This window comes from Halichoerus grypus, chromosome 10 (assembly GCF_964656455.1).
Source record: "Halichoerus grypus chromosome 10, mHalGry1.hap1.1, whole genome shotgun sequence".
In the NCBI taxonomy this organism is placed as follows: Eukaryota; Metazoa; Chordata; class Mammalia; order Carnivora; family Phocidae; genus Halichoerus; species Halichoerus grypus.
The window spans coordinates 48,238,988-48,265,397 of NC_135721.1; the positions used below are offsets into that span (position 1 = coordinate 48,238,988).

At 47.6% G+C, this 26,410-nt stretch overlaps 1 protein-coding gene across 3 annotated transcripts in view; it reads right to left on the minus strand.

Moving 5' to 3' along the window:
* TET3 (tet methylcytosine dioxygenase 3) overlaps positions 1-26,410 on the minus strand; it is a 97,561-nt gene that overhangs the window by 54,742 nt on the left and 16,409 nt on the right. The gene's annotated exons all lie outside the window — the stretch shown is intronic.

The following is a 26,410-nucleotide window of genomic DNA, read 5'->3' on the forward strand; positions in this document are numbered from 1 at the left end:
CCCTGGAGAGCAGGGCCCGAGAAATTCTGGGCAGAGCTGGTGGCTGCTACTCTGCTCTGGCCCCGTCACAAAGCATGCGCCGCAGAGGTCTGCAAGGCTGCCGGCGCCATGGCGAATACCTCTGCCATACGTGACTGGAGAACCTCACAACTGATCCCCAGATCAGCCTGCCCCGAATGCCCCCTCCATGCACAGGCTCACCGAAAGTGGGTCCCTTTTTACAGCCACTTTCCAGGTACAAAACCGCACCTTGGCCTCACTGGGATCCACACTCCCAACCTTACCCAGTCGGTTCCCTGCCTCACAGTGTCACCAGGAAGGCTCTGACCCATCCCAGGCTGAGCCTTGTCCAAGCTGGGGGTGCTCTCCCCTCAATGGGGGGCCAACAGGGGCTTGTTACTGGAAGACAGGCAGAGTAAATGCCCTTCTCGGATCCAAGCAGAGACTCCATGTCTCACCCCACTTCATGAAGAGCTGACACGTGCATACAGCACACCAATCCCAGTCATGATTCTCACCCTAAGGGGACTCCAGGTCTTCCTCTGAGGGTCCAGGAACCTCTAATGGGATTGGTCCCTGCACCCTGCCTGCTCAGGACTCCCAAGGTCCCACGCATCTCTTCTTCTACAGCCAACTCCCTTCTTCTGCTCCCACTCCCCCACAGCTGGGGTATTCAACAACAGCAGTCCACCCTCCCCACCTGAGGGGCTCCAGAGAAGTGTGGAACTCCACCACCAAACATCTCATTTTTGTCTAGAACACAGGGAGCGGGGCAGAAAAGACACCAGATTTCCCAAGTCCTTCCTGGCTCTCAGAGTATCAGCACACTGAAACCAAATCAGCAATCCCCTATCAAAGGGAGACAGAAGGAAGGAGGTTAAAGACTACTATCTTGAGAGATCAAAGTCCTCGCTGGCCACACCGTCTTAGGGCCTCTAGGAAAGGGGAAGTCAGAAGAGGCAGAGTCCAGGGGGCTGTTCTGCGGACCGGTCACCATGTTGGAAGAAACGTGTCTGGGAAGGTGTTTCCAGCCAGGACAGATGAGTCTGCAGTCAACCTCCACTGAAGGCCAGTGGCTGGGAGGCAGGGCTGGTCGAGGGTGCATCCTCTACAGTGGAATCTCCAAGAATGAATTCTTCTGGGATTCCAAGATAGTAGCGGCTGCTCCCCACCGAGCTGGCCAGCAGATCCCACCCAGCGCTTTCCCAGCAGCCCGCACCAGCAGCTCAGCTCCTCTGCCCTCCAGCAGCTGTTCCAGGGGTTGGACCTCCCAGCTAAGCCCTTCCCCCCCAGTCCTAGAGAGCAGCTGCCAAGTCCTTCCTCCCCTCCCCCTCCCCCAACTGATGGCCCCACCGCCTCTCAACACAGGGGCTGTATTTATGGCACCTTCTGTCTAGAGGTGATCAATTATTCATCTCTTAAGAGGATTCTCCTCTCCTGGGATTTACTGATGAAACAAATCTGTGAGAGGGGAAAGAGACTCTTAGGGGAGCCCTTTCAGGGGATGTGCTCATTTGCCTGCATGTGTCTGAGTGTGGGGGTGTGTACGCTGGCTAGCCCTGTCCCAGGTCTACACTCTGCACACCCACGCTCTCTGCAGACAGCAAATCCTGGGGGGCTATGTCTAAGTTCTAGAGACTGTCATGTATTGGCGAAGAGCGTTCTTGTGTGAGGTGGGGGGAGGTAGCGGCTCTTGTGGTTAGTATGTACATATCAATAAAACACTTTAAAATCTAATTTTTTTTCTACTACAAATTGGATACAGATGTAGCAGATCTCTCAATGGCTGGGGTGATGCTTGGGAAAAAGCTGAATTAGACCCAATGACCTCAGGGAATTCCTGAGGTCACCATATCTGGCAGAAGCACAGGGCTGTGACTGTTCATGCCTTCTGACCCAACAGTAACCGATGTGGTTTCAAGGAAGAAAGGAAAAGAAGAGGAACTAGGAAAAGTCTAGTAACTTTGATGGAACACTCCTAGAGTATCATGCTAATAACTGCACACTCACTTATCTCCTCCAATCATCATAAACTCCTACATGGTAGAGATATACCTCCACAGATGAGGACCCTGAACACAGAGAGGCTAAGTAACTTTCCCAGGATCACACAGCAATCCAGAAGAGCACAGTGATTTTTAACCATTAAGTATTCCTAATCTCACTTCAGGAAATGGAAACAAAATAAATAAGACAACATAAGAAATTAAAAAGTTACATGTGCTAAAGATTTCCCCTGAAGCATTAATAATAAAGAATTCAAATAACCTAAGTGCCCCAACAATAGGGAAATGGTTTTAAAATGTTATGTTGGTTTTTCTTCATGAAAAGAAAATGGGAATAAACATATGAAAAAGTACTCAACTTCTTAAGAAAATGGGGAATAAACATAGAAAAAATACTCAACTTCTTAGTAATCAGAGAAATACAAAATAAGATCACCGTGAGATTTCTTTTTATATCCACTATATATAATTTAAGAGCAAGAATGTTTAGTTCGATTCTCCTGGTATACACTAGAGCAAAATCATCAATGTTCAATTGTTCCTGGTCTAACTGGCTATTTTTGAAATAAGTACTGGTATGATGTCCATAGCATATATTGTTGCTTCTCTTATGAATACTTGTCTCAGGCCTTTTCTTCCATGGGCAACCTTTCCTTGGAAAATAAAGCATATAAATATGCATTCTTTCATTCTAAGTGTTATTTTGTACATGTATTAACATACCTCTTTATTTTACTCATGGTATAGCAGGACGCTAAGATATCATTTGAAATACAATCTTGGTTAACTGGATTCTAGCTTACTCTATTTATTTTAATAACTTAATTTTAATAAAACGAACAAGATCTCAAAATGAAGAAAAAAAGAATGTTTAGCTCATATCCTGCCCTTACCACTTACTAGTTGTGTGGCCTTGCACAAGTTAGTTAACCTCTCTGTGTCTCATTTCTTTATCTGTAAATCTGGGGTTAAAAATTAACCTCTCTGTGCTTCTGTTTCCTCATCTGTATATCCGGGGTTAATAATAGTACCTAACCTCACAAGGTTGTCATGATTAAACAAATTAACATATGAAGAACACTTTTAATAGTACCAGGTACACAGTAAGGGGTGAAAACTTTAGTTTCATACCAAGTGCTGGTGGAGGTTAGCAGGAATTTTTTTCTCATATACCATTGGTAGAGGGCAAAACAGAAGAAATATTTTTGAAAGGTGTGTGGTGCTTTCTTTTAATGTTAAACATACATTTACCCTATGGTCTTGCAATTCCACTCCCAGAGAAACTCTGCAAATGTGCATGAGATATGTACACAAATGTTCACTGCAGCATTACTCATAAAAGCCAAATCATGGAAATATTCTAAGTGCCCACCAACCACAGAGGGACAATGGAATATTATATATCAGTGCAAACAAATGAACCACAGGAACACAAACAAATCTCAGACTAAACTGAGCTAAAAAAAAAAAAAAAAAAGCAAGCCTTGAAAGTCTACCAATTCAAAAAAGATCAATCAAAAAATAAAATTAAATGTACTGTAAAAGATTTAACTAAATGTAAGTAATTAAAACTTTTTTTCTTTAAAGCAAGGGAATGATAAACACAAAATTCAAGGGAGTGGTAACCTCTGGAGGTGAAGAAAGGGTATAGGGTTAGGGGAAACACCCAGATAATTTCAACGATATTGGCCATGTTCTAATTTTTATCTTGGGTAGGTACTTCACGTGTGCATTATCATGCTTTATCTGTTTAATGTACATAAAACACTAGGTCAAATATGCATTTCAAATAATACATAAGAAAAATTACAATACATACTACTTTATCAGTAGATGTATAACTGCTTAAAATGATAAAATGTCTTAAACGAAAAAAGAAACTCAAGAATGTACTCATAAATAGATGCTTTCTGAGGGTTTTTATGACAGGGGAAGTGTTTATACACTATTTGAAGTGGAGAAAAGAAACAAGATTAAAAATATTGCCCAATTTAAGAATTCAATTCCATCCACAACACACGCTTGTACACACAAAACACCAAAGGAAAATATGCAGAAATGTTAACAATGCTCATCTCGGGGTGGTACAGAATGGGAATATTTCCTTGTTCCTAGTCTCCAGACTTTATTGTAGGCATCAGATTTTTACTTAAGGGGAAGGTGTAAGAACATGGTACAGACAACACACCTGAAACTTTGCATACACTATGCAGGCCTCGGAACAAGACTAGACGGGGAGCTTCCCGGAGAGGAATTTGTGGGTGAAGTTTCTTTTTGCTATTTCTGTTGCTGGAGAGTTGTTTGTGTTACCCATCCCCCCAACACACACACACACACACACACACACACACACACGGAGAGAGTAGGAAAAATCCTACGAGATGAGCGGCACTGTGGGAGGGGGAGGGGTTAGACAGGGTTTGGTTGAAGTGGGGTGCAGAGGCTGAAGTTCCCCACCCAGTAAAAGTTCTCTACGGCTCGCTGTGCTCCCACCCGAAGTCCAAGGTAAAGCCCTGCAAGGCGCACGGTGCGGAAGCCGCCTCTCCCGGCAGCGCGATCCTCCCCCCTCCCGTCCCCCCAGCGACCCCGGCAGGCAGCCGGAGGGGGTGCGCGCTGGTGGCGTGGTGGGGAGCCTAGGCCGGGCGCCGTCTCCTGATCTTCGGCCAAGGCGGCCAGCTCTCCCGACGGAAGCCCCCGCCTCGAGCAGCCGGTGGCGGCCGGCCGGGGTCAGCCGGGAGGAAACTGAGCCGCCTGGCCAAAGGCGCAGCAGCTGCCTCGAAGCCGCCAGCGCACGAGAACCAGGTCAGGACGCAGAGGCGGCTCCTTGGCCAGACAGCAAGACACACACACGCGCACACACACACACACACACACGCACGAAAGCGCGCGCGCGCACCCCTCCAGCAGCCGCTGGGGCCATCGCCCGAGCCACGCAGTGCACGTCCCGAAGAGCCCCCATCACCCCCCAGCGAGGCCAGGCACTCCCACGGCTCCACCCACCCGACTGCCCACACCCGCTTCTCACCACCCACCTCCCACCCCCGAGTCTGACCGCGAAGCAAATGAGAAAGCAAACCCGCCACCACCGCAGCCCACTGAGCACCACCCCTGACCAATGGCCCCACGCACGTTCCCTAAAGGTGCCCAAAGCCCACAAAACCTCCTGGCCCCTCGGGAGGGCCAGAGGACAACCCTGAGGAGGAGAGCAGCTAACAGTTTTGAGAGGCCGGGGCGAAATCCTGGATTAAACAAGCAATGTCATGTTCAAATGTAACCTTTTCGAGTCTTCCAACATCCATTTTAGTGGATGGGCAAATAAATGAGGGACAGTTAACCAGACTCCAAGGCTCAACACTGGTGAGTGGCAAAAGCCAATGGAACATGGGAGGGGAGTGTAGATGCCCACGGCCTCCCAGCGGCCAAGCTTCTCATCTTTTGGAGAATGAGCTCCCACACGTGCAGGCGAGTCTCACAAACCATGGATTTCAGCATCTCCCTTGGACGCCCGTCAGGTGAGTTTACCCCCGTCCCTTCCTCCTTTCTCAAGGACTCAAGAGGACTTACCCTTTTTTTCATTCAAAGAAATGAATCTTTAAGCCAGCACCCAAAAATCTGGAGGAAAAGTAATTTGTGGCAGAGGGGCCTCCAACATCAGTCATAAGACCGACTTCACACCGTGGGCTAGGAACTGGAAATGGGGGAGAAACTGCCATTTGGGAAGCCTGGTGACAGGAAATTAGGGAGTGCGAATAAATCGAATAAATTCTATTTATCCTAAACTCCTAGGGAAAAAAACAATCACACATCTCAGTATAGTCTCATTATCCACAGGCACTACTGGTCTGTTAGCCCAGATAACTGAAAGGTGCCAGTATCTGGGTTCTTGTACATGTTCATCCGGAAGTCCTATCTGCAGTGTTAGAGAAAAGGGCATAGAAACCCTGGCCCTCCGCATCCGTGATCTGCTCTCTGAGGATCAGGGGTGATGAGGAAGACCGTGGGAGTCCTCCTCCCTCTGGCCTTCCTGTGGCACACCCCCACTTACTTCCCTCCCAGTTTCTGTGACGCTGCTAGATCTTGGTCCTCCATTCTCCATTTCCTCCTTTATCCCCTCAACAGAGCTACTCTCCACCCTTCCACCCTCTGTTCTCCTGGAAACCTCCCCTCCGCCTAAGGCTCCACAGCTCAGCCTACACCAATAACCCTAAAGCTTCCTTTTTCCTGGACTGTTCCTCAAGCTCCCAGCCTGCTCTCCAACTCCAAGAAACATTTCTACCTGGATGCAATGTAAGCTCAACACATTTAAAACCTAACTTGGTGGGCAGGTTGCAGGGGGAGGGGGCACCCAGCTGGCTCCGTCTGAAGAGCATGTGACTCTTGATCTCGGGGTCTTGAGTGAGAGCTCCGCATTGGATGTAGAGATTACTTAAAAATAAAGTCATAAAAAAAAAAAAAACCTAACAGCACCTGTCCCCTTTTTCCCAGCAACTCCTACTCTGAATACTGATTTTTAAAAATTCATGTGAAAAGTTATTCTCCTGGATATCCTGGCTCAAACCTCCCATCACCTTTGATGTCATCCCCTTTATGCTTCCATATGCAAGCAGACCCTAGTCCTGTCAACGGCTCCTCCTGACAGTAGTTCAGATATGCCTTCTTTCCATTTTGTCCTCACTTCTCTCTTGGGATAACTGCAGTACAAGGCTCCTTGAGTGGCCAGCACACCTCTGCCTTCACCCCAGCCCACACTGTCAGTCATATTCAATCCACTGAGCCTTGAACCCACGGCCCCCAGCTCCCAGGCCAGCATGCCTAATTCACTACTTCAATCTTTTCTTGTGGTTCAAATGGTAAAAATAAGCAAGTAAGTAGGTAGGTAGGTAGGTAGGTAGGTAGACCGATACATGTATCAAAGGCAATATAGATCCTGCCATCTTGCTCCGAGGAACTTAGGTTTATAAATTGGCATTTTTTTCAAAAAATCTTTTCTACACATTAGTGAAAACTGAAAACTCTGGATGAGGGGAACAGTTGGGTAAATTATAATACAACTCATCGGAATATTAGATAGTCCTCAAAAACCATAAATTATGAATGCCAAGGAAATATGTTTGATAAAATGAGCAGTAGAAACAGCAGAATACCATGCTGTATGAAAGTCATGACTACAAATACATAAAACAATGCAGGCAAAGGACAAAAGATGGAAGCTAGTTTTTTTAAAAAGCAGGTTCTAGCTAGAGTGGCCCCCTAGAATACTAAAATCTCACCTAATGATGCTATCAGCACATCATAACCATCATGCCTTTCATATGTAGCGTACATACGTATGTACAGGTATGCTTCCAGCAAACATGTATTGAGAACTTACTACATGAATGTTACTTTTAGGCACTGGGGAGGCCACAGTGAATGAGCAATCTCTGCCTCACGAGCAAAGACTTTACTACAGACGTTTGGATTCATCCTAGATCTCATTCAAAGGAAAGTTCCTTTCGGACAGACCCATACCACTATCTCTAAAATGTGTACGGCAGCATAAATCTATGTTATAGACTCTGTGGCTTTGAGAATGTGATGAAAGCAATGAAAACTGATATTAATTACGAGTTTATCTCTGAGTGAAGCTGCCTTTGTGCAGCTACTGATAGAATTATCCCAGGCACACTAAAAGTCATTACAGAGCCAAGGAAAACTCTGGTGGATGACCCAAAAGAATAAAGCAAGGTCCTAAGAATAGAATGACAAGAAAGGCAAAGAAGAGTTTCCATAGGAGAGGCCGCAAGAGATGGAAGAACAGGAGGCTCTCTCCCTGCGAAGTGGAAAATAAAGAAGTAAAAACAAGGAGCTTCCACTTCCCAGAGAGGACTACAGTTTACATGTGGTGCCTTTTCTCCCCCACGCAATATGCATATAGTTTATAAAACTGGGGTCACTGAGTATATTCGGGGTTTTTTTTTTTTAAAGACTTTTTAATTTTATTTATTTGAGGGAGGGAGAGAGAGAGCATAAGCTGGGGGAAAGGCAGGGGGAGAGAGAGAAGCAGGCCCCCCGCTGAGCAAGGAGCCCACTGCGGGGCTCCATCCCAGGACCCTGGGATCATGACCTGAGCTGAAGGCAGACGCCTAACTGACTGAGCGGCCCAGGCACCCCTATTCGGGGTTTTTAAATGCTCATTTCTTCCCTGACTGTATCCTAGGTATTTTCCCATAGTGTTTCCCATACACTTTACATGGGTGAATAGTATGTGATGTGAATTACATTGCAATAAAATTGTAATTTAAAAAAATCCTTTAGAGAAAACCTGTATCTCCATCTGTGTAAGAAGCTTTAGGACAAAAGCAGAAACAAGAGAACATAGCTGCGCGGGGCGCCTGGGTGGCTCAGTCGTTAAGCGTCTGCCTTCGGCTCAGGTCACGATCCCAGGGTCCTGGGATCGAGCCCCGCATCAGGCTCCCTGCTCAGCGGGAAGCCTGCTTCTCCCTCTCCCACTCCTCCTGCTTGTGTTCCCTCTCTCACTGTGTCTCTCTCTATCAAATAAATAAAATCTTTAATAAATTAAATAAATACATACATACATACATAAAGGAGACTAAGAAACCTGAGCAATGAATATGTGTAACTTGGTGGGGTTTTTTTTCCCCTTCCAAAATGGGTTGTGACAATGGGCAAAATCTGAATAACACCTGTACATTAATAATGTTAGTGTTCGTGAAGTCTATAGATCAGGTTTGTAGCAATATTGTATGTATGTTAATTTTCCAAGTTTGGTCGTGGCCCTGTAGTTATTTACGTGATTTTAGAAAATCCACACTCAGGGCACCTGGCTGGCTCAGTCAGTAGAGCATGCGACTCTTGATGTCGGGGCTGTAAGTTCAAGCCCCACATTGGGTGTAGAGATTACTTAAAAGATAAAATCTTTAAAAATTTTTAAAAAAGAGAAAATTCACACTCAAGTGGTTAGAAGGAAAAGGCATGTCTGCTACTTACTTTCAAATGGTTCAAATAAAAATTAGAAAAAGAAAACAAAGCACATGTAGTAAAATGTTAACATTTGGAAATCTGAGTGAAGAGAATTCCTTGTACTATTCTTGCAAATTTTCTGAAACTCTGAAAGTATGCCAAAAATAAAATAGTTTTTAAAAGAATTATGTTACTAGATGATTGCTAAGACTCTCCTAGTCTCTGTAAGAAGATAACATTCTCCACATTTTACAGAAAAGGAACAGGAAACAGGAAGAGGACAGCTCCTCGGCAGCAGCAGGAGGGCTCTGGAACTCAGGGTCTCTGACTCAAGTCCTCCCTCCACCCAGACCCCAGATCTTCCAAACAGCAAGGGACAGTGAGCCCCAGACACCACCCCAGATACCGGACAAGAACCTCAGAGCAGAAGGCAAGAAAGAAAGGGGCCACCTGGACAGTGTCCGGGAGGTTGTCAGGAGAAATGGAAAGCTTCAGAAAACAGACCACCCTGTTCTCCTCTTCCCAAGTCCCCTTCCCTCCACATGCACAGGGCACAGATGGTTTCTCTCCTGCACACCCCAGAGGCTAACCAGAAGCTTCAGCAACACGCGTGCATGAACTCCACCAGAACACGCAGCCCCACAAGGAACAAAGAACACAGCCTAGACACACAGTACAGCCCTGGGAGGGCAGCCTTCAGCCCTCTCTGACCAAAAGGAACACGACATCTGGAAATCCTAAGTCAGTCTCCCAAATAACTCTAGGGTCAAGGGGGAAAATAGAAATCAAAATCACAACTACATTTATTTCCAATTTATGTATGCTACTTGTCCGTGTCAGGGTAAGTATGTACTTGAAATATCATTAATATGTAAACTGATTTGAGTATAAAAATAGAGTTGTTTCTGTGGAAAAAAGTCACACTTAACAGATTTGAAGTGTGGAGTAATGTCCATATGAAAATAATAGCTATTAACAGAGGAAAAATTCTTTTATATTCTTCTAAAGCTGCTTCTATAAATACTTTTAACTAAATATGAAGGAAAATAAATTAAGTCTCCATCCAAGAAGCTAGAAAATAAAATACTTTAAAAATGTAGGAAAGGGATGCCTGGCTGGCTCAGTCGGAGGAACATGTGACTCTTGATCTCAGGGTTGTGAGTTCAAGCCCCATGTGGGGTGTAGAGATGACTTAAATAAAACTTTTAAAAAAAATAAAAAGTAAATAAAAATGTAGGAAAAAGGAATCAGTAAAGACAGAAATAGTTGATTAGAAAACAAAATGTAGTGGTATTTATAATTGGATTCTAAGAGATGGCTCTCCAAAAGACCAATAGAATAAACAAACTTCTGGCAAGGCTGATCATTTGAAAAAGAAAAACATAAATAAACAATATTAGAAATGTGAAAAGGAATATAACTATTATCAGTGAATAAGGCATGAAGTGCATTACTAAAACTTTGAAAATATTAACGAAAGGACAATTTTCTAGGAAGGGGTAGAAATATTAAAAATATCAATCACTAGACAAGCAGAAATGTATCAGAGAACTACCCTCCCCCCAAAAAGGGCACCAGGCCCAAAAGTTATTACATTATTTTTCTAGCTCATAAAAATGATTGGTTTTATTCTTTTATTTAATTCTCCCAGATCCCTATGAGGTAAGCACTATCTCTCTGTTTCACAGACAAGGAATCCAAGGGCTCAGAGGGGCTCAAGCAGTGTCTCTAAGTCACCCAGCCACACGTGGCCAACCTGGGACTCAGTCCTACAGCCTGACATTTCTGGGGTGAGGCCCAGAGAATTCTGTATTCCAAAATGCTCAAGTACTTCTGTGATCAGCCAGGGTTAGAAACTTCTGGGCCCTTGATACTTAAAGTCTGGTCCCATAACCAGCAGCAGCAGCATCACCTGAGAGCTTGTGAGGAATGCAGAATCTCAGGCCCCACCCCAGACCTGCTGAATCAGAAAATGCATCGTAAAAAGATCCCCAGGTGATGTGGATGAACATTAAAATGTTCTGGTCTGTCCTGTACCTATCTGCCCCATCTCCTTCAATTCCTTTTAAAATTTGCAAAAGCAGTGCCTGTTCTGTCTAGTACAACCAAAACAAATGAACCGATGAACTGGAATGAGATTTGATCACATAACCATGTACAAAAAAAGTGTAGCAAAATAAAACATTAAAAAATTAAAAGAAATTTGTAATATTTATCAAGGTCTGATAAAGAATACCCCTAATATATGAACCTTTTACAAATTCATAAAAACACACAAATAGGCAAAGGAAATAAAAATATATTCACACAGAAGTACAGATCCAACTAAACATAGCAATAAGAGATTTGCAAATCAAATGTTACGCCAATTTTTATACCAATTAAAAATAAAGATTTTATAATAAATATATATTATTTTGTTGATAATCAGGGGGAAAATCAATAAAGACATTTAACATGAAAAAAACCCATATATATATATATATATATATATATATATATATATATATGAATGATTGTTCTAGAAAGACCCAAATATTTAACAAGAGTTCTAAAGTGGTGAAATTCTAGATGTTTTATTCTATGTGCTTATGTGAACTTCCTAGTTTTTCAGCAATGAATTTGCATTCTTTGTAACAGACAACAACAAAAAAGTTTTTAACTATCTCCAGGTTTGACCTTATCTGAAATTTAACAGCTTTGATGCTTAGTCTCTCCTGGATTTTCAAAAGCCCTTGCATAATATTTGGCCTTTCCACAAATCACAGTCTTAAAGGCATGTCCTTTCAATCCTCGTCAAAAGTATTGGAGCCCCAAATAAACAGAGCCCCTTTACCTTACTCTGCAGCCTGGCAGTTCTCAAACTCCAGCTGGCACAGGAATCACCTGGAGGAAGCTGGCTGCAGATGCAGACCCCCAGGTCCTACCCTCAGAGATCAACCCTGTGTGGCTACAGAGGGGATCTGGAACCAGGTGGTACCCGAACTACCTTTTGAGAAGCCTCCACCCCACCGATAACCCTATGGGAGTGAGAGTCAGTGCAGAAAAAGGGAAGTCTTGACTGGTTTAGAAACTGGGTGAACTGGGGGTCTTACAGGTTGGCAGGGGGACAGCCGTCTGTTTCTACCCACCCCCCACTATGTGCACGTGCAGGCTCGACCAGTCAGTGGTCAGTGCTTCTGCTCTTTAAAGAGGGCAACAGGTGGGCAGGGGAGGCAGGGGTAGGAAAAGGCTTTCTCCAACAGGGGAGCTGAAGTCCTGAGCAGCCCTGTGTCCTAGCCTCCCTGCCAGAATGCGCTCTGCTCCAGGAGAAGGCATTTGGAAGCGCTCCGAAGGTTCATGGAGGTCCATCTGTCAGAGTTTCTGCTCGGCACCTTGAGAGGGTAGCTCCTCCAGAGCGGGCAGAGATGCAGCGCGGCTGCCACCAGGGGCCCAAGGACTTGGTCTGGTACTGGCGGGGCCCACGGGGATGTCCTTCGGCCCTGGGGCTGTTCCCCTCCCCCAGGTGGGCAGGGGCAGAGGGAGTACGGTGCGGGTGGGGTAGGGATCCAGAGCAGAACTTCCCCTCCCTCCTCGACCTCTTGGTTCCCAGGGGACTTGGATACACTAGCAGAGGAGCGGGAGAAAGCCCTCGCGTCTGCTATGCCACCTGAACGTGAAAGCGGAGAAGGAGCACAGACCGCCAGCTCAATGAGAACTGTTCACTGCTGCTGCAAATACAACCTGGTGACACACTGAAACAGATGCGGGACGACCTCACGGTGACTGGGAAGCGGATCCCAGCCCACCTCTAACCCAAGCCAAGTTGACCCCTCTCCCCACCTTCTTTTCAGGGAGGGCAAAAGGCAGGCATCTGGCCCCTGCTTAACAGCAGCAGGGGTTCCCACATCTCCCAGGGAAGCGTCGGTGGGGGGTCTTGTTCATGGGTCCCAGCAGACACAGCCTTCCTAGGCAGGCAGGCAGCTCCAACTCCATCCCAGCTCTTGGGGCAGCAGAGACCGGGAACCTGCAGTTATGGGGCGAGGGGCAGGGGGGCAGGACAGAGGGGCTTGCACTGGACAGCTCCATCGAGAACTAGTGCCTCCCGATCCCCAATTACAAGTTTAAAATGCAGGGGCACCTGGGTGGCTCAGTTGGTTAAGCGCCCAACTCTCGATCTCAGCTCAGGTCTTGATCTCGGGGTCATGAGTTCAAGCCCCGAGCTGGGCTCCACACTGGGCATGGAGCCTACTTAGAAAATAAATAAATAAAAATAAAATGCAAACACAACAGGGAGGATTAGCGCGTTGATAGGCTCTACCTAAGAAGACACTTGTGGGAGTCTTAGACTCCGGAGAATAGCCAGGCAACGAACAAAGATGCTGCCTCAAGAAAGGAAACCGGGCACACAGAAGTGGAACCAATTTCACCAGTGGCCTTTGTAAGCTCTACTTCCAGCCTCCAAGAATCCTCATCCCCAAAGAGCAGCTGCAGGTAAGTTTGTGTTTTAGGCCACCTTCAGGTGTCTGGGAACTGAGAAGGCAACGCTCCCTACTAGTTAGTACTAATGAGAGTTAATGACAAGTGGGCTGTTAGTCCCCAGGTAATGACAGGGTGTGGGTTCACAGGGCTCCTCCCGGATGTCTGCCTGTGGGAAAACAGCCCAGGACCTTCTTTCTACAGTGGGGATCAGGCCAGTGCCCCATGTCTGTTATCCGGCTCACAGCCTCCAGGCTCGCAGCCAGGCCTGCTTTAGATTCTGCTCCTCAGACTGGCCTAGGCTGTCACACTTTGAGGAGGTGAAGCTCATTGTCTCTCTCATCAGGTGGATTCTACAGCATTTATTAAAAGGATTTACTGCATGCCGGGCCTTGTGCCAGCTACTGGGAAACGAAATGGAGTACGAGGAGCAAGCACCTCCCCATAGGAACTCATACCAGGCCCTAAAGTACTGCTGTGGAAGTGCAGACTTCATGCACAGGGATGAGGGAAGGAGGGGCTGCTGGGGCCTAGTGCCAGGGACAAAACCCAGAGCATTTCCAATACACCTGCAGGAACAGGTTAAAGAGTGTAACACAAGGGCGCCTGGCTGGCTCAGTCAGGGGAGCGCATGACTCTTGATCTTGGGGGTTGTGAGTTCGAGCCCCAAGTTGGGTGTCGAGATTACTTAAGTAAATAAAACTTAAAAAAAGTGTAACAGAAAAAGATCCCATTCACCGCAGTAATAACAAGACCTACAACATCTTAGAAATGAACCTAATGAGAAATGTGTAAGAGCCAAAACTTTAAAACTCTGGTGGACACACAAAGAAGACTAGAAGAGATGGAAAGATATACTTCCCATTTCCTGGATAGGAAGACTCCCTGTAAAGCTCTCATTCTCCCCCAAATAATCTATAAATTCCATGTGATTCCAATTGAAAAATCACAATATTTTTCACAGAATTTGACAAGTTGTTTATAAGCTTATTTGGAAAAGGAAATATAAAAGAAAAGCCAAAAAAAAAAAAAAAGTGGAAAAAATGAGTTTTGGGTTTTTTTAACCCAACTGTTATATAAAAACTGCTGTAATTAAAACAATAAAGTACTGGGGCGCCTGGGTGGCTCAGCTGGTTAAGCTTCTGCCTTCAGCTCAGGTCATGATCCCAGGGTCCTGGGATTGAGCCCCGTGTAAGGCTCCCTGCTCAGTGGGGAGTCCTCTTCTCCCTCAGCCCCTCCCCCCACCATGCTCCGTGCACATTCTCTCTCTCTCAAATAAATAAAATCTTAAAAAGAAAACCATAAAATACTGACACAGAATCAGACAATTCAATGGAACTGAAGAGAGGCTCTAGGATGCCCATGAATATGTATTTATAAAATGCTTAAGGTAGAATTATAAACCATTTGGGAAACTATAAATAGTTGATAAACAGACTGGAAATAATAGGCTTTCTATCCAGGAAAAACTCAATCCCTATCAAATCGTATACAAATATAAATCTTGAACAAATAGCCAAAAAATATATGTACAAATATGTCAATTACCACATCATTTATAATTACACAAAAATTGGAACTGTACATGTCCATCAATGGGAATCAGTTTAATTACAATAAACCTATAAAATGCAAGACTCTATAGCCCTTAAAAGGCTAAGACAGATGTGCTGACATGGAAAGATGCCCTCAACACATTAATGAGCAAATCAAAGAATACCCAAAATAAAGGATTGTACAAACACATTACTGCAGGAAAAGTAAGTTCATATACTCACTTTAAAGTCTGCAAAGAGGGGCGCCTGGGTGGCACAGTCGCTGGGGTCCTGGGATCGAGCCCCGCATCGGGCTCCCTGCTCAGCAGGAAGCCTGCTTCTCCCTCTCCCACTCCCCCTGCTTGTGTTCCCTCTCTCGCTGTGTCTCTCTGTCAAATAAATAAATAAAATCTTAAAAAAAAAAGTACATGCATGCATGTGTGTGTGTATGTGTGAATATTAAAAAAAAAAATAAAGTCTGCAAAGATATGTATAAATTGGTAATAGAGATTACACCAGGATGGAGAAGAAATAGCAATTTTCAGTTTCTAATTTATATACTTTTATATTTTTTGAGTTCGTGAAATGGGCATGTATTATTTTTATTTTTATTTAAAGTCCAAAAATGTATTGCCCATTTGGGGAAAAGAAAGAATAATATTGCTAGTGGTTTCTAGGTTGAACTCAAAATCCACCATCTCTCTGTCCCTGGCCTTTACTACTGCTCTCCATGGAGTCAAGGTAAAGGGTAAGAAAATCTATCCCCCGATGTGCAGCACCTTCTCCCTCCAGTGTGACCCCTGGGCCAAATAATTTCTCTGCTGGCTTCAACAAGTTCAGGCTGGAATGCAGAGGGCTCCCCACCACACCAGACTCTGCTGGACCTGCAGAGGGGAAACTGTGCCTTCCCCGTTGGGATCATTGTTGCCCTATACCCTGAGTTCTGGGGGAATAAAGAAATGGATTTGCAGGGGAGCACTGGAGACTGTCTCCCAGAGATGCCCATGCTGTTTTTCCTGGTGCTATGAATCCCTCGCTCTTACCCTACTGTCCTGTCCATCCTAGCACACTCTTCACAGCCTCAGGGCACCAGCTGGGCCTTATCTTCCAGAACTGCATCAAAGAAGCACAGAGCAAGACTTGAACCTGCAGCCTTGACCAGCTCAGCTAGGCCATGAGCTCTGGGTCAAAATTTTATCTCCCTCCCCCCCTGCCCCTTCCCCTTCACTGTCCTTAGCTTGTCATTTCCTCTGCTGCTAATGCATGAGGCTTTTCTCAATACTACTAAAACTTCTATATGGGCCTAGGATATTCTCTGGTCCTAGGCAGTAAATTCAAACTGATCTTGTTTAGGTTAAAAAAAAAATTTTCCCCCCACAGGTCTGGCTGCTAAGCTGGTAAGCTATTACTAGGTCCCTGCCCAGCGGTTTGGAGACAAAGCCCCTAAAAGTAATCAAGTGCCTTCTCTGGCCCCGCCATTCTTTCACAGCTAGTGATTCCCCCTTGTTGGGAGGAGAGGGAGCTGGGCTGCACCAGGACATGGTACTCTCATATTGGGTGTGCCATCAGCATCTCCTCAAGAGCACGAGCCCACATGAAATAGCAAAACCTGCAAAAGAGGCCACAGGAGAACTTAGAGAAAAAGTCATATTTTTAAATGTGTCTGTGATGATAAAAAAAAAAAAAAGTAGAAAAAGAAAAAATAGAGTGTCTTACAGATCCAACAGAGAATCTAGAAAAAGCACATACCAAATAAACCTAAGGAAAAGAAGACAATAAAGACTAAAGCAGAAATTCATGCTTTAGAAAACAGAAAGCTGGGGCTCCTGGCTGGCTCAGTCGGTTGAGTATGTGACTCTTGATCTCAGGGTCGTGAGTTCAAGCCCCACGTTGGGCATGGGGGAAAGAAAAAAGAAAAGAAAAGAAAACAGAAAGCACAACTGACAAATCTATGTGCTTTTAAGTTACATAAAAAAAGAAATTAATGTATGATGTTAGAAATTAAGAAAGTGAAAAGAAATCACAGCTACTGAGGGAACTTAAGGGCAATAACCCTATACCCATGATGCTATTAAATTTGAAAAGAGATCACTTTCATAGAAAACACAAAGTAAATGTTTTGTAACAACAGCCACAGAAATTATAGGTCAATCTCCTTCACAAAAATAAATGCAAAACTCCCACGCTGACAAATCAAACAGCATGCTAAAAAAAAAAAAAAAAAAACCCCATTACCAAGTATGGAATATTCAAGGAATGTAAAGATAGTGCAATATTAAGAAATGCATTAACACAATTCATCCTATTAACAGGCAAAGGAGAAATGTTTCACCTTCAAACCATGTTAAATAGATGTGACAAAATGAAGCATCCACTACTAATAGGGAAAAACTTCTTAATAAAATGAAGCAAGAGGTGAATTCCCTAACATGACATAAAGACCCCAAACAATCAGCAATACCATGCTTATGGGTAAAACACTAGAGACATTCATATTAGAGTGAAAGGGGGGGGGGGCATCACTAAGGAGAACAATGGCCTCTGCTCACTAAATATTTGCCAAATGAATTTAACATGGAAGGACAGTCCTAGGAGAGAGGCGGTAGTCAACTGACAAGGGGATCGGCTCTGAAGTCAGCTCCACCTCCTGGAGAAGTATCAGTCACACCACTGGCCTGAATCTCAGTTTTCTTATCTGAAAGGTGGGGGCTACTACCACCTGCCTTGAAGTTGTCACAAGAACTATGGAAACTTGGCCCCACGCACCACACACACGTTAAGTGCTCGAGCAACAACACTACAGCTAGTAATATGGAGGGTAAAGCGGGCTATACCGCAGCAGGACTCCGTTTTTATAAACAACAGAAAATTAGTAGTTCACTCTGGAACAACCTGAGGTTAGGGGCCCTGACCCCCATGCAGTTGAAAATCTGCATAGAGCTTCTGACTCCCCAAAAAGTGAACTACTAATAGCCTACCGTTGGCAGGAAGCCTTACTGATAACAGAAACAGCTGATGACCACATATTTGATACATTATATGTATGACCTACTGTATCCTTACAAGACAGCTGAGAAAATGTTAAGAAAATCATAAGAAAAACACATGGACAGTACCATAATGTATTTACTGAAAAAAAAAATCCACATATAAGTGGACCCACACAGTTCAAACCCATGTTGTTCAAGGGTCAACTGTGTGCACAGAGTCAAGTCTGGAGGAACACTACTGAACAGTGGTTAACTGGGTTGTGAAATTATGGGCAAATTCCTCCCCTTCTGTCTATTTCTATTTTCTAATTTTTCCAGAGAACATGTATTATCTGTAAAATACAAAAAGAGACTAAAAAGCCAAAAAATGGTAACAGAGTTCTGGATTCAGCCAAGATCGAGGACTGGGCAAGGCTCACGGCCAAGGTGGCGGAGGAACTTTACAGGTGAGGGGGGAGCTGGTTACCCAGGGGAGGGGCTTGCGGGCCTCCTGGGCCCTGTGTCCTCTCGGCAGTGAAACCCACTCAGCTTCAGGCACCCCCACACAGCGCGTAGCCCAGCTCCTGGCGGAGGATGAGCTGAAGCCCTCTGGGGCCGAAGCCAGCACACAGTGCTGTACTATTGCATATCCTGACCTGACTTTGTGCAAATGACACAGAAATCCTGGATGATGGCAATGGGGTGAGAGTCCTCGTTTCCTGAGCCAGGGGCTCGTTATGCAGGTGTGTTTACTCTGTGAAAACTCACCCAGCTGCATACAGTATGTACCCTTTTGTGTGTATGCTGTATATCAATAAAAAAATTTTTTTAATAATTAAAAACTCAGAGGAGAACACTCAGTTTCTGTCCTCTGCCACAGAGCTTCCCTCTTAAACTCTGGTTTTGATAAATATGAACTCATGGACCAGTTTCATGGAACAGAACATTCAATCCGGTATTTTGCCTGACATGTCTTGCTGTCTTCATTTTTCCCGACTCTTTACGATTACTACTAAAATTATCAATGGACAAGAAAAAACTTCTGGGGCATCAGGGAGACACAGGAAAGCCAAACTGGATGAAGCAGCACACACCTGCATCACCTGAGTAGTCCTGAAAAATGCTAGCACCCGGGCTCTACTCCAGACAAATTACATCAGCCTCTCAGGGGCTGCGCCCCGGCACTGATATTTTCTTTTTTAAAAGCTGCCCAGATGATTCTAGTATGCAGCGGCACGGAGAACCACTGAACTAGCTGAACCGGAGGGACTGGCCCCAGGCACTCTCTCAAGCAAGCTTCAGCGTGCTTGTCCAGGTGGAGGCTGTGGGGGTGGCAGCGAGCGTTTAGGGCCAAAGTGCCCTGGCACCCTCCCAGGTCCTCCTCCACGTCCCATGACCCCCAGACGCCAGGCAGAGACCAGGGGGGACCCATGCCCCCACAGGAAGGAGGCAGCCTCTGGAAGGGTGGGAGAGGAGCTTCCCAAGGGGTGGACACAGAGCCCTGGGCGCTGGCTCCCAGCCGAGTGTTCAGAGTGCTCTGGACCACTTGCCAGTACAGCCCCAAAACATGTACCACTCCAACCACACAACCCCAGAGCTAAGCCCTAACTACTACTCAGGGTCCAAATGACACCACCGGGAACCCACAGCTGGAAACCAGGAAACCGAGGAAAAATAACAGTGAGAAGAAAGGCCACAGGGCAGAGGTCAGCGTATAGCTCAACCATCACATCAGGGAGAAGTGGCAGGGCCAGTGAGGTAGGGATGCCACACGGACCACCTGCCCAGAGTTTCCAACACTCATCTCTGGGACCCCATACCACCCTCATCTTGCATCCACTCTACCTAAATGTGTGAGAGGAACCCACAGGTCTGACCAAAGCAGATGGCTATCGTGGCCCAGCAGCCAGCCCCACAGCATCTTATAAGCTCCTAGATAACTGACATAAGGAGTCCCTGGCCTATACCCCACAAAGCAGTCCCCTCAAAGGCCCCCTCTGCTCAGTCTAGAACTTAGGGCTAAGCTCAAAGCACAAGGGGGTGAGAGTGGGCATAGGCTGAGGCCATGAACAGTGTTCTAGGATGGAGAACACAGCAGGAGAAGAGAAAGGGATGTGTTGCACCAGGAAAAACAGAATGGACATCTCTGGGGCACAGCCTCCCCCACTCCACTGAAAATCCACCTCTGTGTGCCCCCCCACACAGCTCAGGGTGTAGGGTAACAACGATCCCACTTGGAAAGGCAGCCTCCCCTCTCTGGGTCCAGCAGAGCCTGGGGGTCAGAGGGTGCTCCCTGTACCCAGCTTGAACTTGTTCAAGCCAGTAGAGAAATGATTTGGCCCAGGGGACTTGGGCCTTGGCCCACACTCAAGGGAGAAGGTGGTGCAGAGAGAATCTGTCTGGGGATGCAGACAGGACTCTCAGCCCAGAACCCTTCCAGGGTCTCTGCCTCTGCTCTAGTTACTGGTCTCCCTATACCCTCCACCTTATGCAGAGGAACCAGCAGGAATCAGGGATGAAAACTTCCTAAGATAAAGGACGGTGGATGGGCAGAAATAGCTCCTTCAGTAAACTCCATCTGTGTAGCAGGGCTGGGAACCAAGGCCCACAGGCTAAAAGAGCAGACTCTGGGGGAGGAGAACACTGAGGGGGAGGGGACGTGGGTGCCTGCTGCGGAAGAGGCAAAGCAGGAAAACTCAGTCAATAGGGCAGGGAGTTTAGGAGCTCACTGTCAGGGACAAGTTGCAAACCCTTTCAATGTCTTTGTTTCCTTCGCAAAGCCCATGAGGTTAGGATTACATGTGAAAAATGCTTGGAGGCGGGGTTGAGAAATCCAATTACTTAAGCACCAAGGGCACAAGAGTTGCAGGCCACAGAGGTAACCAGGATTTGCTCAGACCCTAATCTTACCGTCCTTGGGATGTTTGCCTCCTAAGGAATATTTCTGCGGCAGGACAGTGTTACCTATGCCTTAGCCCCTGCCCTACTCTCCTCAAGGATGAGGCAGCTGCGGTAGTAGGAAATTGGTATTTTTATTTTTATTTTTTGTCTAGTCTTTAGCATCCTACATGAAAAGACCAAAGATCCTCAACAGAAAAAAACAAGTTTTACAGAGTGTGTAGGGGGAAAGCGGGATAAAGTAGGAAGGAAAATGTCCAAACTATAGCCATCAAAAATACTGGGATGTTTGTCCTCACAGAAACTAGCGCAGTCTGTGATCAGCCCCCAGATGAGAAGAGCTAGATCTCTGAAGACTGAGAGCCGCCACATGGAAAAAGCTCAAAAGTCAAGGTACCCTGCCTGAGACAATGGAGCTTTAGCATCTTGTAGGGCCCAAGTCCACTCTGGCATCTACAGGAGACCTGGCCTCTCCTTAACTGTTCTCTTCCTCTAAGGCCCGCGGTACACATGCGCGCACGCGCACACACACACACACACACACACACACACTCCTGCCCCTTCAGGGGGCTCCCCAGGCTCTGACTCCTCTCCATCAGAATCTGAGACTCGCAGAGAAGAAAGGGCAAACTGCAGGCATCCTTATCTACAGAAGCTGAGAGGCAGGTAAGTCTTTCGAGGTCCTTGGAAAGAATCTCTGGGATAGTAAGATCTCTACTCTTCCACGCGTCCTCCAGATGGACGGTACAGAAGAGAGGGGAAGTCCTGTCCAGAAAGGGGCAGGAGGAGGGGGTCAAAACAGAGACCCTCTGCTTTCCCAGAAGCAAAGTTCAGAAATAATGCAGTTGAAGACATGGCCCGTAAACTGTGGATCACCAGTCCACCGCAACTTCTAAAGCCATCCCAGCTATTTGCACCTGCCACAACAAGCAAGAGCGTGTTCGCCGGACACGCCTCACCCGGGGGCTCCCAGACCGGTCTGGATGGTGCTGAGCTCCCAAGGTGAGCCATGCCTGGCACAAGCCGCAAACTCCTTGTACAAACAAAGTAAGGCTATGCTTCCATCTGCAACATTTTGGGAATGAAGGAAAAAAAAAAAAAAAGAAAACTGGCACTTTGCCACATTTCGGTTGAGAAAAACTAACTTTGGTAACCCCTTCATTTCACAAAGAAAACTAAAGTCCTGGAACATTAAGTGCCCCCACACCTAATGCACAGGAGCAGAGTGGGGAACAGAGAGGAGAAGAAACTAGACAATTGCACTTCCCAGCTTCCTCCTTTTAGCCAGTGGTCTCCATGGGAACCCCGAGGCAGGCCGGGCTGCAGGACCCACACACTCGCACTGAGTAGAAGGTGATTCAGGATTCAAGGTGGGCCGCCAGGGCATGGTGTTTCCGTCCTGCTTTACCTGAATCTCAGACACACCACATCTATAACCAACAATTTTTCCTTTCAAAACTAAACTTTCTTCCCAACTATTTCATTCCTGACCCCACTACCCTAATCTGCAAGCACCAGATTCCAGAAACACTTACTCAAAACAAGGCTGGCATGTGGATTCTTCCTGCAAAGTCCCTTGAGGTCCACTGAGCCAGTGATGAAAGCAAATATAAAGAGCTAGAAGCTAGGCACAGCTGGGGGCAAAGGGTTTGGTCCGCCACGTGCAAGTTCACAGCCCCAAACACAAAGATCAAAAGCCTTCGCTGCATAAAAAACAAAACTTGCCAGTGCTGGTTTTCCCAGTCTGAGTTAGGATTTTTGCTAATTTTGTCAATGTCTCTTGCTTTCTGTGGTACTGTGAAGAACAAATAAGGACTTATTTTTCAGGATCTAGTACTGTACCTGGAACATGGTAAATGCTCATAAATGTTGAAAGACAAAGGGAGAGGAAAAGGGGAGATAAAACAAGTAGGATCACAGTCCTGGATAGCATGATAATCAATAGATTTTTTTTTAAAGATTTTATTTATTTATTCGACAGAGAGAGTGAGAGAGTACAAGCAGGGAGGAGTAGTAGAGGGAGAGAGAGAAGCAGGCTTCCCGCTGAGTAGGGAGCCTGATGCGGGGCTGATCCCAAGACCCTGAGATCATGACCTGAGCCGAAGGCAGACACTTAACCATCTGAGCCACCCAGGCGCCCGATAATCAATAGATTTTCACCATCTGGGCCATGCTGGTCCCCTATTTGTCCCAAGGCTTCCTAAACTAACCCCCAAGGAAGCCACCTCCTTCTCAGAAGCTGCACACATGCTGGGAACAAGGGGGAGTCCTCAGCTGACTGCCAGATGCAAGAGTGCGAGAGGAAATGAGGCCAAAGGCCCAAGAGGTCAGGGTGGGAAAGAGAGCTGGGAGACCCGGAAGCTGAGCCAAACCAAAGCCCCTCCCCATGCTCCCTGCCCCCACCTCCACTGAGCCAAACCCCTTGCTACAGCCTCAGGGGTATGGGAGGGGACTTGGCAGGACCACAAAGATCATTTCTAGCAGCTGGGGGGGAGCCCGGAGCCTAGGCCCCTCCCCAGCAAACCCAGCAAGTGAGCCACTGGAGCCCTCACTGTGATCCCTGCGGGCGGCTCCCGGGCCCCTGCACTGTGGCAGGCAGGAAGGCTCTCTCCCTTTGGCTCGCTCACATATCTATCGTGCACTGTCCTCTCAATGGTTCAGAAGGCACTGGGGTCACTAAGGAGGTGGGGCTGAACTCTGGGACTCTAACTACTGTCCTTATCACGCATGGAGGGGGGGAAGCGCGAGCGAGCTCTCGCTCTCTCTCTCTCTTCTCTCTCTCAGCATTCCCAAAGTCAACTCTGTGTTTGGTTCCCTTCCTGCTCTAGCCTGACACGCTCACCTGCATCCTTATCTCCCCAAGTTCACTGCTGCTTGAAAACTTACCTCAGAGAAAAAGAGTTTCTGCTAGACCCTCACCAAGGGCTGGAGAGTAGGAAGAACAGGCAAGGAAGAACTAGTAGGAGTCACCCACGGTGTGTGGATCACAGATCCTCGACAAAGGGGCATTTCTGCAGTGGTCCAAAGGAGAGACAGGAGGCAGAGATCCCGGGCACAGTCCCAAAATAGTTTCCAGACATCCTCAGCCAGTCAAGGATTCCCATGGGGCAGAGCGTGGGAGCAGCGTGGGAGCCCGAAAGCAGGGGTGGCCTGGAGCTCTCGGCACTGGGCACTCACTCCTGTCCAGGCTGCCAAGAAGGAGGCGGTGGCAACAGTGTGTGCTATGGCATGTTCCTTGGGCTATCATGGGTAGACACATAACACACTAGCCAGCAAAATGACAAATTGCGTTTATCAAGCTCAGCTCTGTGCCTGTGCTAGGCATTACACAAACCCTACGGCACGGATGTGCCTGAAACTCCGGCTGGACTGCACACAGCAGACGAGCGTATTCCCACTGCGTGCTGCACACCACTCACCCATGAGGTTTACCCATCTTGCACCCATCCTGTGGGAACACAGACTGGGACAAGTGACGCCCCCTTGTCCCGTGTCCCAGAGTCTTGGCCTGATCTCAGAATGAGCTCACGCACCAGACACATCTTCCTACACCACGACTTGCTGAGGGAAGAGGATCTGGTAACACTGCCTCATCGGGGTATGTGGGACACGACACCCGATTGGCCACCTAAGGAAACTCCATGTGAGGGAAAGGTGGCACCAGGAATGGGGGGGGCAGGCGGGGGCGGGGGAGTGTCAGATCTGAGCGCTTGTTGGCAATGCCCAAGCCAGGCCAAGAGGAGGCTAGGATTCTCAGACAGACAACTCAACAATAAAAACAAGCACAGACACAATCTCAGAACTTCAAAAACACAGCCGGCTCAGGCCCTACGCTGAGAAGGGGGAAGGAGGAAGATGTGCTTAGAAGGCTTCCTCTGCTTTTTCAAGGAGCCTCTGCCGCATGCCCACAGCACCAAAGGTTGAGGCATCAGGCTGAGAGCTTCCGGCAGCACTGCAGGGCCAGCAGGACACAGGCAGGGAGAGATGGAGAACGGGCTTGGACAGAACTGAAGAGAAGCCATCGCTAGGCAGGAGGGGGTGCTTTGGGGAGTAAACAAACCTGCCAGCAGGCCTTCCTCCAGCAGAGAGGGAAGCTCTGGCTGACAAGGCCGGAAACACAGAGAGGGAGGGAGCTGCCTCCGCCCTGAGCCCATCTGTCCTCATCCCCTTGTCCTGTTCTCCCCAGGGTGGGGGGCAGAACAGGTGCACGGCATGATCTCTGTGCCCACAGCCCTCAACAGCACACACACTGCTTACAGCTCCCCCAGGCAGCAGTGGGAGGCCAGGGAAGGAAGTGGAGGTGGAACCGGGGGCTCTGCTCTGGAGAAGGGAGCGAGTGAGCTCACAGCTCTCTCCTTCCCACCCACAGCACCGCCAGTACCAACCACCCTCTGCTTCCCTCAGGGGCCGCCCACTGCTCCCAGCCTCACCAAGGCCTGCCCAGCTCCCCAGGGGAGCTAATGCCACCTGGCTCTTCTTCCCCCAGAACGGGGCTTCAGAAGCAAAATTCATGCCCTCTGCCAAGCACTTCCTTGCCTCAAGTTCCTTGGGAGGAGGCCAGGGAACCACCCCGGCTCCTGACCCACCCAGCAGCCGCCTCGCCCAGGAGCCCCCATCCCACGTGGGGAAGCAGAGCCCCTCCCCGCCAGCGTCCCCACCCAGTCAGTGAGGCGGCAGGGTGCTACTTCCAGCACCTCCACAGAGCTTCCCACAGCTTTCCCAGGAAGCGGCAGGAGGACTGCCAAGGACCAAAGTCTAAAAGCCTCCGGGGACTTCAGCAGCTTGCCCACCTGCTACCCAAGCCACCTGATTCCCACAGCTCCGGAGGGCTCCGAGGGCCAAAGGGGAAAGTAGGGCTGAGGCAGGGGCAGGGACAGGCTCCCTCCCCCCATCCTGCCCCTGCCCTGATAGTCCCCATACTCCTTCTCCAGCCTCTCTGCTCTCAACTTGAGAGGCAGCCACATGAAGCTGCCTCCCGCTCTGTTTTCCCCACCCTGGGCCAGCAGAGGATACTGCTGAGTAATCCCAAACACTCAGCGGGTCCCCAGCCCTGAAAAGAGGGGCAAAGCCCAAGGAAACCTGGTCCTTGCCAAGGCGAGAGGAACATCTGTATTCCCTAGTAATGGCTGAGACCCCACCAGATTCTGCCCTGCTCTGCCCCAAATACCCCAGTCCCGGCCCTCAGACGATCACAGTGCCCCCTTCTCTGCTTCCCACGCACCTGGTAACATTCCCTTCCCAGTCCCCCAGACACCAAGCTGCACAGAGTAACAACAGCCGCCCGACGGATTCCCAGTCATGATGTTGCATCAGCCCCCACCCTACCCAAAATATCCTCACCCCCACCACCTCCTCTCCTCTCCAGCCATCTCCATGGTGACAGCAGCATGACTAATGACACCCTATCAGCTTCAGACTCAGGAGCACAATCCCCCCTCACCCCCCCCCCCCAGGGCACCCCGGGATTTCTGCAGGTTGGATGCAAACCAACAGCACCAGGGACATTCTCTAGAGATTTCCAGAGGCAAGGGGTGGGGAGTGGGTTGCATGTATTAAAAAAAAAAAAAAACAGTTCAACAAA